The 14,565-nt window shown below is 42.2% G+C and overlaps 1 long non-coding RNA gene across 1 annotated transcript in view; it reads right to left on the bottom strand.

Moving 5' to 3' along the window:
• Positions 1–9,167: 9,167 nt before the first annotated feature.
• Positions 9,168–14,565, bottom strand: part of LOC137167087 (uncharacterized) — a 40,554-nt gene continuing 35,156 nt past the window's right edge. The window contains exon 3 of the long non-coding RNA XR_010923984.1: positions 9,168–9,233. This is a non-coding gene — a long non-coding RNA (uncharacterized lncRNA). The remainder of the gene's footprint in view (positions 9,234–14,565) is intronic.

Below are 14,565 nucleotides of genomic sequence, written 5' to 3'. Positions count from 1 at the left end.
TCTTCAAATGGATTTTTTTTATACAAACATACAACCACTCACCTAAGAAGGACAATGTGGTATGTAGAACAACATGAGGTTTTCTGCTAGCTGACATATAATTTCACACAACATTTAAAAGTTGCTGTTTGTTATACCTTGTTGCTTCAGGAGAAAGGGATAGGAAAATGTTGCTGATGTTATCTGTGGTGTTCTGCCTCCTGATGAATTACCCAGTATATCAGAAATAGTTTTGTTAATTCAGAGCATAATTGGGGTTAAAGTCCTATAACTTTTGACTGACATTGAAAGCTTGATTGGAAGGCTGTTGAGGACTTATTTGAAAATCTGTAGTGCAGGAAGTCAGTGTGGGACGTCATCCAAAAGCATATGGGAGCACAACACCAGGAGCCGAGGGAGCACGTGCTGGGAATAAACCAGGGCAGAGGGTTAGGGGGAAAGACTTTAGAGTGGGAGAGAAGGATGTGGGAGTCAAGGGTATGGGATTAATAGGTGAAAACAAATGAGATTAAGTTGTGTTCAGAGAGAGGGATTTCAGAAATCTACAACTTTTAAACTTAAACTAAGGATGAGCCCAGGAAGCAAATTTGGATTTGGGTTCTTGTTTTGAAATCTCTCAAGTTGGATTGTGGGTTTTGGTTTGGGACCATTTAAAATTCTAAGTATTAAAAGATCCATTCCACCAAAACAGGTGCTCATTTTCACAATATAAACCCATTGTAAGTGCAGTAAAATGGAGGACAAATAGGGACAGCACCTCAGATCTTGTCTGTAGCTACTTGCATATGGTGAGAGTGCAGTTGAGCTGCCCATATGTTCGCCACTCAAAGTACTACCTGAAGTCATAATGAGTCTTTGACTTCATGTGGATTAGATCCTAATTTGTGCCAGATTTTAAAGGTATTTAGGTGCTAAAATGCAGTTGGGATGTAGACACTTTTGAAAATTGACTAGGTGCCTTACTCCCATTGAAATCTTTCTCTCCCACTCTCTGGTTTTGACCAGAAATTCCACCCGGGAGCTAAGATACTTTCCTGACAACTTTCAGAAAGACTCATACATTCCTGTGAAAAGTTTCAATTTGGAGTCAGCATTTAAAAATGTGTCAAAAAATTCCCAACCAGCTGTAGTCCTGACTCCCCATCCTGGATTTAACTACAAAATAATGCTCCTCAAATATAATAACCATGTGTGTGCCCTCGCTTTGATTGCCCAAAACATTTTCTGTATTCTAACTACTGAAAGAATTGATAGCAAATTCATGAGGTAAGAAAAGTGGTCCACCTGTGCCATTTTCAGAGTTCTGACTCTGTAATAGCCCCCCTTTTACTGCTGGTAGTATGGATCTTACAGTACTCCTGTTTTCATTCTACTCTTCAGTGTGCATTGCTGTGGAAGCCAACACATGTGTGGCCACTCATAGGGTGTGCTTGGCAAGCATCAAGACTTGGACATGAAGATCTGGCATGGATTTTTTCCAGCATCAATATCTGGGACTGTAGCTGTCTCCCTGGCTGGAGTCCTCTGTTCTTCTGGCTGGCTGGCTGGCTGGCTGCACACTCGGCACTTCCTATAGTAGTTTCAGCAGCCAGTGGTGCTAGCAAGAAAATTAGTCTGGTTTAGCTATCCTAACACTCACCATGCCACAATCCCTCAATTTCCCCTTCATTGAGAAGAACTTTATCCTTTTTACATGTTTAAGAACAAGTTTCTAGAAAACATTTTTTGAGATCCATTTTCAAGGCCCTTTTGTGGTGAAGGAGGAGGAAGTGCCATATTTTCCTGAACTGTTAAAGCATACAGAACAAACCAATTCCAATATAAGTTCTGCCCACACTGTTGTATGGGCCACAGATTCATTAAATCACTTCTCTCACTGACAGGTAAATGGAATAGTCATTACATTATACAAAGAGAAGAACCATCCAGACAAGCTTTCTGTCCATTTCCTCAATAATGGATTTCTTAAATGTTTGGTAGGTAACAAAAAGCAAAGCAACATATATGGCTTTGAATCACAAAGCTGAGAGACAATTAGAGAAAAAATGTTGTCCATATTGTTGCTGGGTAGTGCAACAGGGAAGAAGAAGGGCTCAAGAACCCCTCCTTGCACCTCCAATACATGGGGCATTCCAAGTACTTTCCTGAATCTCTTAGTGGTAGGCAATGCAGAATGCCCTCTGCTTGAGCCCCTGGGGTAAGCACCCCTCAAAAAAAGAGTGGGGTAGGCAAGTAGGAGATGCAGCAATGGTCCTTCATTGCAATGAGAAATAGAGGTGGTAGGTCACAGAAGGAAGTGCACAATGTACCCCTTGAATGGGACTTAGCAACTAGCATTTTCCTCCTGTGCTGAGAGGTCTGAGAGATTTTGTAGCTCCTCGAGACACAAAGCCTTCTGGTGTTCCCACTGTCGTGATAGATTCTATATTGCCTCAATTCAGGGCCGTGTTTGCAAGCCATAATTTGTTTGTTTATTCCAGTTTCCAGCTATAAAGTATCTTTCATATAAGTTTCCATAAGAACATCCACAGGTTAGACTTGAATAGCCCTGGCTCTGTTTTGAAAATTCTCACACTTTCAGTGGCTTCAGTCCTTCCTGGAGCATTACCTGGGATGGTGTTTCTCCACTCCCAATATGAAATAGACTGAAACTTACAGAACTACTCCTCCATCTTTTGTAGAAGAATAAAAGAAAAATGTGGGAAATGTTTTCATTAGTGTAATTGACTAATTAGTCCCCATGCTCAAGAATGAAGAAGAGCTGAGGAAATAAATGAGATAGATAAAGAAAGTGGAAATAGAAATCTGTGAGCAAAGAGGTTATGGAAGGCAAATGTATAGCTTGAGAACAGAAAGAGGGAAATAAATAATAAAAAATAAATAAATATCTTCTGGAGTAAAGGGAAAGAAGTTAAAAAAAAAACAAACCCAGGAAATGAAGAAAAAATCCACAAACCCACATTCCTTGTTTTCTATTGAGCTGAAGGATTGGTTCCATGAAAAAAGAGAGGGCCTGTAGGAAAATCATATACGAGCCTTTTTATTTTATTTTTTGTGGGGGGGGGGAGCACTAATGAAACATTTAATATTTCCTGTCCTCTCTAAGAAAGTAAAAGAAATATAAAACTGAATGGGAAAAAGAGAAGCTTGGAAGAAGATAATAGGCATTTGGCTGGGATGGGAATGGCAAGTCCTATTAAAGGAAAAGGTTGAAAAAAAAATTAAATATGAAGAGTTTTGGGGAAAGGGTAGAAAAATGTGGTTTGATAAGAAAAAGTGTCACTTTATTTTATGGCGCATTCATGGCCTTGCTCATTTGTGGCTGCCGGCATGAAAAGTGGATGTCTAGTTCTGGGTAAATATCACAAGACTAGGAATTCAGTTGGGATAATTATACAAAAGTTGCTTATCCAAACCATTTTGGTTTGGAGGGGATAACTTTTCTTGCAGTACATTTTTGCTTCTTGTTGTGGCCAAAATCAGGAAGCATAGAGACAGAAAAATTAAAAAGAAAAGGTTACCAAATTTTTTAAACCCTAAAATGTTTATTTTCAGTCTGCATTTTGTGTGATGGCTCAAATCATCTTTATCCAAGTCAGTCTGTTCATCCAGAGATACAAATACTTTAAATTTACTAGCACTTAATGAGGAGTCTCCTTTAGTTCAAGTGGTTGAGCTGCTAATTTTGGATCTGTAGGTCTGCAATACATGCTGCAGAGAGGATAGGGTCCTGTTCCTCATACATTTTCTCAGTAATCATAGTAAATATTCAAGTAAATTACTTAAAACTGACTTCAGTAAAATGCAATCCAGCTCCAAGCCATTAATGGTGGCACAAAACCCTTTCCCAAATATCGTATATTCTCTGGGTTTGTGTGATCTGGCTCAGGTTTCTATGATAGGAAAAACAGAAAGAATTACAGGATTTTGTCCTTAGTAATACACCTGAAGTTGCTAGGTAATTCAGCGGATTAAACACCAAGAACCTTAAAGTTTTAAGGTTTCTTTTTCTATTTTAAAGAAAGACCTAACAACAAAGTTCCTCTTTAGTTTACTGGCTTATGATAGATTTTACTGTACTTATGTAGTCATAAATTACGAAGCAGATATAAGGTCTAATTTTCAAACTTGGGTGTCTACAGTAATGCAAGTAGAAGTACATTTAGATGCCTGATAGAGATGGAAAAAATTGGTGAAATATTTTTCACTCTATATATTTCTTGATTTTGCAACTCATTTGAATTATTGATTTTACATTTTTTAAGGAGGTTTGAAAATTATCCATGCTAAAGCCTGAAAAGCATAGTCTGAGGGGTAGTGGAAAATTTTCTGTACAAAATGTGCCTGAAAAAAAGGAAATTTCAGTCAAAGAGATGCACACTTGTGACGTTTGGAAAAGCTACTAGAAGAGGAGGAGGTGGTGGTGGCACTCTCCCAAAAGCCACATAGTTTAGTGGATTAAGCACAAGGCTGGGAGCCAGGAGGACTTAATACTTTGCAGACATAAAGCACTTTATAAAATTAGTCATGAAGTAGGAAAATATCATTATCCCCCTTTAACTGATGGAGAAACTGAAACTCAGATAGACTAATAGCCTGATCCTTGGAGGTATTGAATAACCCCTGCAAAGTGTCAAGCACACTTATTTTCCAGTAACGAAAACTAGAGGGAAGCAGGTGACTAGAGAGTGCCACCCAGAGGAAGAGACGAGTAGAACAGGGAGTTTGGAGACAGCAATATGGAAGGGCAGTCATTTCCATGGTGGGAAGAACCCCCCACCCCCGCTTCCCCTGCCACACATACATTTAGCTGCTCTAAAAGATGTATGCAAAGGGTCTGAGCTACTTTAGAACCCCTGGTCTGTTCCCCAATGCATGCAGTCCAGGAAGTAAAGGTATTTTTAAGTAGTAAGGAAATTCCCAGAAAATATCTTTGTATTAGATGCATTTAAGGCTGAGAATATCAGGTTTTTATAATAAATTATTATTAAATATATTTGTATTACCATAGCACCTAGGAGCCCCAGTCATAGACCAGACCCCATTGTGCTAGGTGTTGTACAAACAGAACAGAAAGATGGTCCATGCCACAAAGAGCTTACAATCTAATTATAAAACAAGAGACAACAATTGGATGCAGGCAGATGGAGAAGTACAAGGAAAAAGCTGACAATATTGGTCAGAATAATAAGCTGTTTCTTCAGCACACTAGCAGCCTAGCCATTGCCAAATTTTTTGTAGGTTTCAAGGCAGAGGAAATTTTTAAGGAGTGTTTTGAAGGAGGATAAGGAGTTAGTTTTGCAGATATCTATGGGGAGCTTCTCCTAAGCATAAGGGGCAGCATGGGAAAAATCAAAGAGGTGCTGTACTCTCAACTTTTACTCCAGTTTAGCAGGATTTTTTTTTTTGCATGGAATAGAAATATAAAGTTATACTATACTGAACTGTCATTTCTGACAGGTTATTCACTGACTGGCACAATTAGGCCTTGATCCTGCAAAGGCTTAACTACACAGGGAAGTTCTTTTGTTATCATTATGCTTATATAACTATAGTGAAAAAGTGCATCTACGCCATTTTGTTTATGCTATCTGGCAAATCATTGATCCCTGCAGCTCTGAGCTTTTTCCAGTTAACCATTCAGCATTTGGGACAGATCTCCCATGGAGCAAAGCTCCACCACTAGACTCAATGTATTTTGGAATTTTTCTCCTGGTGCATTGAGGGATATCTACCAGAACCTAATGTAATTTTGGGACTTGGAGAAATACTCAAACTCCAATGGTATCACATAATTCATGTGGTCCAGAGCCATTGTCAGACTGCTGTCAGGCAGCACAGAGGAGGCACTACTGAACAGGGCAATCTGGACTATCATTAATATGAATAGGGTCCTCCAGATGTATTGACAGTCATGCAAGAGGGTGGCTTTGGAGGAACTGGCAGACCGCCACCTGCGTTACCACCATGATGCTGTGCAAATGCTGCTGGAGGAGGAAGAGGACTAAATTGCCTAGCTAACTATGCATGACTCTTTCCTGAAGTGGCTTTACTCACTGGAGTGCTATTAGGGGGTCAGCCAAGCAGCACCATCAACTGGTGGACAGAATAGTGCTGCAGAACTGGGATGACTAGCAGTGCCTACATAACTTTAGGAAAGCAACTTTCCTCACCATGGAGACCTGTGCAAAGCTCACCTCAGAGCTTCGGCACCAGACTACCAACATGAGAGCTCCCCTCAGCACAAAGAATCACGTGGCCATCACCATCTGGAAGCTTCCACCTCAATATCTACCACTCAGTAACTAACCAATTTGGTGTTAGTAACTCTACTGTCAGGGCTGCTGTTATGGAAGTGTGCACTACTATGGAGAGGGTGCTGCTGCCTTGGGTGCAAAGCTGGGCAATGCATGGAGGTCACTGCTCAGACCTGCATACTAATTTGCCTCCCACCCCAAACTCATCCTCCAGGCCTCAGAGTTCATTAACATAAAGGAGTATTCCTCTCTGTCCACATGGTTCATGCATTCCTTGAACAGATGATCAGAGTAGTCCCTATCCTCTTCTCTCTTTCCCTGCATCATGAAATTTCTTTCTTTTTGGCCCTCTGCTGGGATCTCCTGATGAGGTCAACAAACTTTCTCACTCCTTCTCTCTTCCCTTTGAGGTTTGACAAGAGATCAAAGCCTGATAACACACTGTGAGAGGAGCAGTGTGGTAGGTGCTAGAATAACAGAGAAACAACACAGGCTGTTATTGTTCAAATAGCAGTCTTCAGTGTAAAGGTATCTAAAAGCTGTGACCCAAAGTATGTGGCAAATTGCTATTTCTCTCTGTTTAAAAACTACTGCCATCCATTTTTAACCCTGTGTTGCCACAGCATCTTGAACTGGAGCAGCCATGGCCAACTGGAAGGGAAATGGAGCATCAGGCAGCACAGGAAAGTGAGTGGGGACCAGACTGTTTGGTCTATGGTCATTTACTTCGGTATTTTAGGGAAATAAACCCTTCTGAGCTTTGCAGATGCCATTTTGGGATCACAGGAGGAGGAACAGTGATAAAAGCTAACCCCATGAAGAACTAGGACCATGTCAGTTCTCTTATATAGCTATATCCAACCAACATGGCAGGATGCAGCTGGTATGCAGAACATAAATGTTTAAATGCCCCTAAAAAGTCAGTGCCCACTCTGTTTATACATGACATAATATTGGTTGAAGTCCCTTCTGCAACACTCACAAGCTGAGTCCATGGGGCCACCTGCAGCACCATTTCTACCTGGGTCACTGGGTTTGGGGGGTGTAGTCTGAAGAGATCTTCATTGTCTGGGGAATCTCTCCAGGGACCATGACTGACTGGATATCTTCTGTGTGCAGACTGTTCAGCATGTAGTGGATTGATCGGTGTCAAAAATGCAATCCAGCTCCTCAGTAAGTGCATATACTGGGAGTATTACGAGACACTTTGTTTTTTGTCTCTAGTGTTCTTGTAATTCTGCCAGAGCTCCTGAGCTTTCACTTGGCAGGGGCTATAACCTGGGAGTGCCTCTTTTCCTGTGCTTTCCGCAATAGCCACTCTTAAAGCTTCAAAGGCTGGTGATGCCTATTAAAATGAACCTGGACACGTTTTTCTCCCCAGGGACAAAAGTCCAGCAACTCCACACAGGCCAACATGGAAGTACAGGGCATGGCTGCTATGACTGTGGGTATACGATTCTAGCTTCTAGCAAGTTCACAGAGTGACATAGTTGGGTATACGCTGGGATTTAAACACAGCAGTAACATCTGGTCAAGAGGACCCCAGAGCAGAGGAGGCCACTCAGGTAACTAGAAAGCTTCATCCAGATGTGAACCAGTGCAGTGTGGGATACCAGGGGGAAGAATACCTGAAGCAGTATATCTCATTCTAAAATAATTGTGTTGCTTCAAAGCAGATTAATTAAAGAGAGAGAAATTTTTTTTAAAAAGTGTGTGGGGATACAAGGCTGTTTATGTAAAACTAAATCTGAAGTCATATTAAAAAAACAAACAACTTTTCCTTTGTAGACAAGCCATTACATACATGCTAAAGTTCACACACTGCGTAGCCTTGGTGGAGTCAATGGGGCTATTCAAAATGTGTAAAGTTGAGCATGTGTATAAGTCTTTGCATGAATGGGGCTCCAGTTTTTATGTTCTCATTGATGCAGTCATGAATTGCATACTCATTCCGGGTGGGCTGCTGAGCACAAAGCAAAATCCCAGATTTATAAAAAAGAAACTTTCCCCTCAGTTACCAAAAAGGTCATTTTCCATAAACTGGTCATGTTAGAGGCCACCAAATTAAAGAAACGGAGTTCCCTTGGAGGCTGCTTTTAACCAAGAAAACTTCCATTATGGTCAATAAGTTTTTTGTTTTAAAAATATCAATGCTACATGTTTTCATTTTAAGAGTGTATTTGCTCACGGGCAATTGTATATTGCCTTAGAGTTTATTCAACCCTTGGCTGATGTTAGTGTGAGTGACAAAATATCAGAATATGGAAAGTGACCACATTCTATATACTACCATAAGAGCAACTTTTTCTTATGCCTGTTTAATAATATATTCTTCGGATATTCACACAACCTGCCAAGCAATTTTACACTGTTTTAAGGTCTAGTGAAATTACATCATCCTATTTGTACCACACCTCCAAAAACTGTAAGTATTACCGCTAGAAGGCTGAACATCTGCATTTTTCTTAATTTGAATCCCTTATTCATAAAACAATCCCTTTTATTGATGATAGGCCACTCATCTTCAGTTAAAATTATGTTGCAATATGTAAAGATCAGAGGTTGCTGAAGGTGAGTGAGTGAATTGCAGGTACTGATGTTGATTTGTAATTGACTGACCTTTGGAATGGAAATGACTGAAGTAGGGGGCTGAGGGAGTATGCACCCATGCCCCCCTCACATAAAATTTTTTTTTTGCCTGTGCAACACCATGATGAGTAAATGTTAGTATTATTCCTGCTGGTATTGTAACTTGCTTATTAAACCCATCCCAGGGACAACCTGTTTTCTTTCCACACTGTAAAGCATGGTGGGCTTTTGCAGCACATAATTCAGCTGAGTTTCACTTTTCTGAAAGTTCCTGACATTATAGAATTACAGTTTTATGTGGGCCGATGTGCCACAATATACATTACGTTTCTACTTCCCTGAGTTCTGGGTCAGATGGGATTCATCCTCTTAAGGCATCTAGACTTCCTATTTAAAAGGGAAAGTGTAACAGTTTAGGTTTTTCTTCGGATAGTAATGGTTTGATTTTAGTACTCAGCATTTGCAGGATGCACATTTATGACTTGTCCTAAAATGTAACTCACAATGCTGTAGGTAGTATGAGGTTGTGGAATTTTTAAAATTTTAATTTCAGTTTTGTGCTAGCTCAACTGGTACACACAGAAAGTTAGGCACATGGGAAAATACTATACATAGTATACCCTACAAACAATAGCCTCACAAAGCATGCATTACTTTTCTTTTGATATAGAAGGTGGCACATCACTATCATTTATGTCCCCTATGCAGAAAAAATAGGCCCCAGTTGCCAAGTCTGGTTTCTGAAACCAAACTTCCCAAAGTTCAGAGAGGTTTGGATCCTAAGTCCTGGTCTCCACTTACCTGGAAATTTGGTGGCAGTCAATGGGAGTTATGCAAGCTACGCAGAGTAACCTGCGTAAATCCCATCGACTGCTGTGCTTCCCTTCTGCGCGCCGTCTTCACTGCACTGCACCAATGGGAATCATGTTCCCGGCGACGCAGCGCTAGCTACTTGAGGGGGTGGATTTACTCAGTCGACTTCCTGATCGATTGAGTGGGTCTACACTGACCGCTCAATCGATCCAGAAAAATCGATCTGACAGCAGTGACTTTGCCGCTATCAGTATAAACATACTCTAAGGTCTAGTTCATGACTATTTATATGTACACATTAATGACTTTGAGATACATTTTCCAATTTTTTGCAAATGGGAACACAATCATGTTTAATTGAGTATGCAGATATGATTGATACAGTTTCAAAAGATCTCTCATATCTACAAAATATCCATATTTTCAGGAAAAATGTACAGAGCAGTCACTATGCAGTTATGATGTCGCAATCCTAAGACACCTAGTGTCGTGAGCATATACATATTTGTTTCCTCATTTGCATCACCTTGTAAGGCTATAACTTACTGGCCGGCATGCCCCTAACCGCTGGGAATAGTAGTACAGTACAACCTCAAAGATACAAATACCTTGGGAATAGAGGTTGTTCGTAACTCTGAAATGTTCATAACTCTGAACAAAACATCATGGCACAGTACCCTGCAGTCAGTGTCTTCCAGCTGAGGCTGGGAGAGATCTCTGCAAAGGTGACACCTGGCAGCACTGCCTGGTTTGCAAGCAGCTCCCTGCCCTATTCTTGTTTCTTGCCTTTGGGCTGAACTGGGGGGACCTGCCCCGCATTCTTGGCACTACAAACTCCAGCCCTCAGCCTCCTCTCCCCAGGGCTCACCCTGCTCAGTGCACTGCTTACCACGCTCCATAGGCAGCACATGGCAGGGCGTTGGTGCCAGCTTGCTGCCAGCGCCCCGCTCCCCTGCCCCTTGCACTCCCAGAAGTGCTGGCAGGATCCAGGAGTGGAACCACGGGCAAAGCTTGGGCCGCATCAGTGCACAGGCTGTGGTCCTTTAAAACTCCTCCAGAGCACAGCTGACTCCCACTCCAGCTCCAGGCCAGGCTTTGGCTGCAACCTTCAGTTCCTTGCAGCACGGCATCAGCAGGGAGCCTTCTTTCCTGGGCTCTGGAGGGGTGGAGGGTGTGTGTGTGGTGAAAATAGTTTCTCCCTCCCAGTGGGGTGGGAGCGGTGAAACAGTGCTCTTGGCTTACAGGAACAATGCAGACCCTGGACTGTTTCTGTCTGCATGCCGACCTTGCAATACAGGCACAATATTTGCTTTCTTCTTTTTTTCCCACCCCCCTCGGCTGCTGCCTGATTACTTACTTCCGGTTTCACAGGGTGTTGGGTTGACCGGTCAGTTCATAACTCTAGTGTTCGTATCTTTGAGGTTCTACTGTATAACAGGCTCTCCTCCCTTCACACCCCCTGATAATGGCCCTGGTCCTGCAATGGTCTGCTGCTTCTTATGACTCAGTCCTGTAGCCAAGTCACCTAGAGTCCCACCCCTTCCAGGGTAAGTCAGTAGTCCAAGCACTATGCCAGCCCCTCAGCCTTCACCTACTATTGTAAGTGCAATAAACTAAACTTCAACATTGCTTCTCTTTAGCAACATCCAATAAATAAGCTAACCTGGTCTTGAGGCTGGAACCCACAGGAGAGGGTGGGCTTGGGTTCCCATATCTCTTCCCCAGACCATGAGGGGAAGTACAGGCTTCAAGTCTGAAAGAGTTTTGACCCTATACAGCGATGCAGACTTTGTTATGGAACAAGGTAGGTATGCCAGCTGATCACACCAAGAAAACAAAAGGAAAGCATGTGGAATTAAGATGGTTTCTCAATCTTTTCATGGGAGCCCCAGAAGTATGACTGACAGGTAACTTTGCTGTCCATTCTCTGTCCTCCACGCGCCCAACATCAGCTGTACCTTTTGATATTACTGTCAAAATACATGGTTCACTCTCCCACACAGAAATGGAAAAAACTGTATAGTTTAATGGAATTTACTTATTTCCTAGATGCTGCTAAAGAGAAGCAATGCTAAAGTTTAGCTTATTGTACTTACAATGCTTTTTAAATTCTATATCCTATTTTGAGATGGTTGAGTTGACGGTATTGATAACAGAAAATATTTTCACTTAAAAAAATGGTTTGGAAGGTTAAATAGTGTTGCGCAACCTTAACAGTTCCTAAAATATTTTAATGGTTTGCTTTTCTCCTTGTTTCAATTTTCCTCTTGTGCCTCTTAATTTTGACTTCCATGACAATCTCCTCCTTTCAACGGAGAAGTACAGAGAGTACAGAAATGAAAATAAAAAAGTATAACTGTTTGAATTTTTACAACAAGAATTAGGCCAATGAGTTTATTTGAGGATGGGAAGCAGGGCTGGTTGAAAATTTTCCATTAAAGCTTTTTTGCAACAGAAAATTGGGGGTTTGACTCACCAAAAACAGTTTGCAGAAATCACTCCCTTCCTCCATATTTTAAGAAATTTTTTCCTTCAGAAAACTAAACTGAATTTTGGCTGAAAAACCAAGACTCTTAGTTTAACAAAAATCAGAATTTTCTTCTGAAAATTTTGGCAAAAATGTTTATTTTCAAATTTTTCTGAGAAAAAAAATCCATTTTTCAGCCAGCTCTCTTGAGACAGTTTGGAAGGAAACATTCAGATCCTAAAACATCAAAAGAAGGGAAGTACTTTTGAACTATTACTTTCAGTGCTGGAATGCCTACTTTATTTGCTGCTGGTATAGGCACACAGCCTCTTTTCTTGCATGAGATTGTGCAATGACAGCTTTTACATCTGAAAGTAACGTTAACCACGTTATTTTTAATTATCTACGTACTCATACACACCCCATAGGGCAGTGACTCTCAAACTTATTTGATCAGGTCCCCCTTCATGCCTGTAGTTATTTATGCCCTCCCATCCCAAGTATATATATCGCTACCCAGCTCTGAAGGCAGAGTGGAGACCAGTGGCTGCTGGCCGGGTACCCAGCTCTGAAGGAGCACCACACCAACAGCAGCATAGAAGTAAGGGGGGCAATGTGAAAAGTGATATTCATCAAAATCACTTTTCACAGCCAACTTAGTGCTTTATTGCCATTCTTACTTCTGCGCTGCTGTTGCCACCCCTGGCTGACAGCCAGAGACCTGCTGCTTCCAGGTGAGGGATTGGGTGGGGAGAGAAGAGCCCGAGCCCAGGTGGCACAGCTCCAGCTGTCCCCTTTATCCCTGTCTACCGGGTGTGCACAGCCCTTCTGCACGAGCCCCAGCCATCTGGGGCTGATAGCCAGAGCGCTGAACCCAAAAAAACCCATAACACACACAGTTCAGGCCTCTCTTAATACATTCCCATACCTCCCTTGGGAGGCCCATCCCTAGTTTGAGAACTGCTGCCCTAAGGCAGTAACTAATAACTTGGGTGGTCCAGGAAAGAGAACTTGAACATCTATTATCCATCCATTCAGGACAACCCCACACCTTTCCCCAAGATATAGAGGCCTGTTCTACATACTCTGAGGGTGGCGTCACTTGTGACTGCACGGCCATTACACCACTCTGACAGCTGGAGTCTTTGCAGCATAGGATGTACCCTTCACTACACCTTCAGTAACTGTACTGACCTCAGGCTCTCTAGACTCACTGACCAAATAAGATCTCTCTACATTTCTCTTTCCTCCCCTCTCCCCGGAACTGGAGACTTCCTGAACTCTTCTAGCTTGTCCATACTAGGAAAATAAGTGGAGAGAGGTTGTGTTATATTGACTAATTTTGACCTGACCCATACCGTTTTACTAGTGTGGCTGTACTGCAACATCTTTTCCCCTTGATTATAGGGTATAACCTACCTGTTCAATTGGTGCAAAATGCATAGTTATGTGTCCCCACTACAAAATTCTCATGAACAGCATGACAAGATTTACCATCCTAGAGTGCCCCCTCATGACAAGACCTGGTGTTGGGGCACTCTGCCTCAGTTTTCCCACAAAAACTCTATGAGATGAGATGACTGGCTGCAGTGACTTAGCCCTCCAGCTCAGTCATTAACAAAAGTCTACCCTTTCCAAAAACTCCAAATCCAAAAAAACAATCAAAAAGTCTTTGTCCAAGGCTCAAACTGGGCCCAGATCCTCCTTCCCAAGAGGCCTCTCATCTCCCCACTCTCTGGGCTCAGCTTTTACACTTTTTTTGGGTTGCTCCCTGCTTTTCTCATCTGCTTCTCCCACATCTTCCTACCTGGAGTCTTCCACAGGATTCTAGCCTCCTTGTTGCTCCCTCTGGTTCCTCACTGCCAGCTCTCCTAGCTGGGTGTTCCTATTCAGTCTCCAAATTCTAATTCAGCCCACAAGCCTCCTGGGTTCAGACTTTACACATCACCTCAAATCTGGCCTGACCAGCTTCCTCCTGGCCCAGGCATTCCACCTTAAGGCTTTCGTTCCACAGCTCCCTAGGCTTCTTGGTCTCTCAGGCCTTCCTCTTCCTCAAACTTCCCAGCATATCTCAAGCCTTTCAGTTCTTCAGGCTAGCTTAAGCCTAGCCTCTTGTCTCGCACAAAGCAGCCTGCCCCTTCTCATCCCCAGCAAGTCTTCAATTACTGGACAGTCCTCTTAAGTCCCATACATTGCAGAGGTGTAGCAGGGTGAGGATAACTGACCAGGGATGATTGATCCAGCTCCTCCTGGCCTTTAAAGGGACAGGCAACCCTGTTGGGGCCAGGTCAAGGTTAATCACTACACCCTGACCTAACTTCCACTCCCTTTCCTAGTGTGGATAAGTGCTTTGACATTCTTTTTCAGTGTATTCTTTATGTAGTATTCTTTATGTAAACATTTTTTGCCTAATGTTAGAACTCACAGTTCTGACTTCCC

Source organism: Emydura macquarii, unplaced genomic scaffold (genome assembly GCF_026122565.2).
Source record: "Emydura macquarii macquarii isolate MOO-44397 ecotype Brisbane River unplaced genomic scaffold, CSIRO-AGI_Emac_v2 contig_2897, whole genome shotgun sequence".
In the NCBI taxonomy this organism is placed as follows: Eukaryota; Metazoa; Chordata; order Testudines; family Chelidae; genus Emydura; species Emydura macquarii.
The sequence above is the reverse complement of the archived record's forward strand: the minus strand, read 5'-3'. Positions and strand labels throughout refer to the sequence as shown.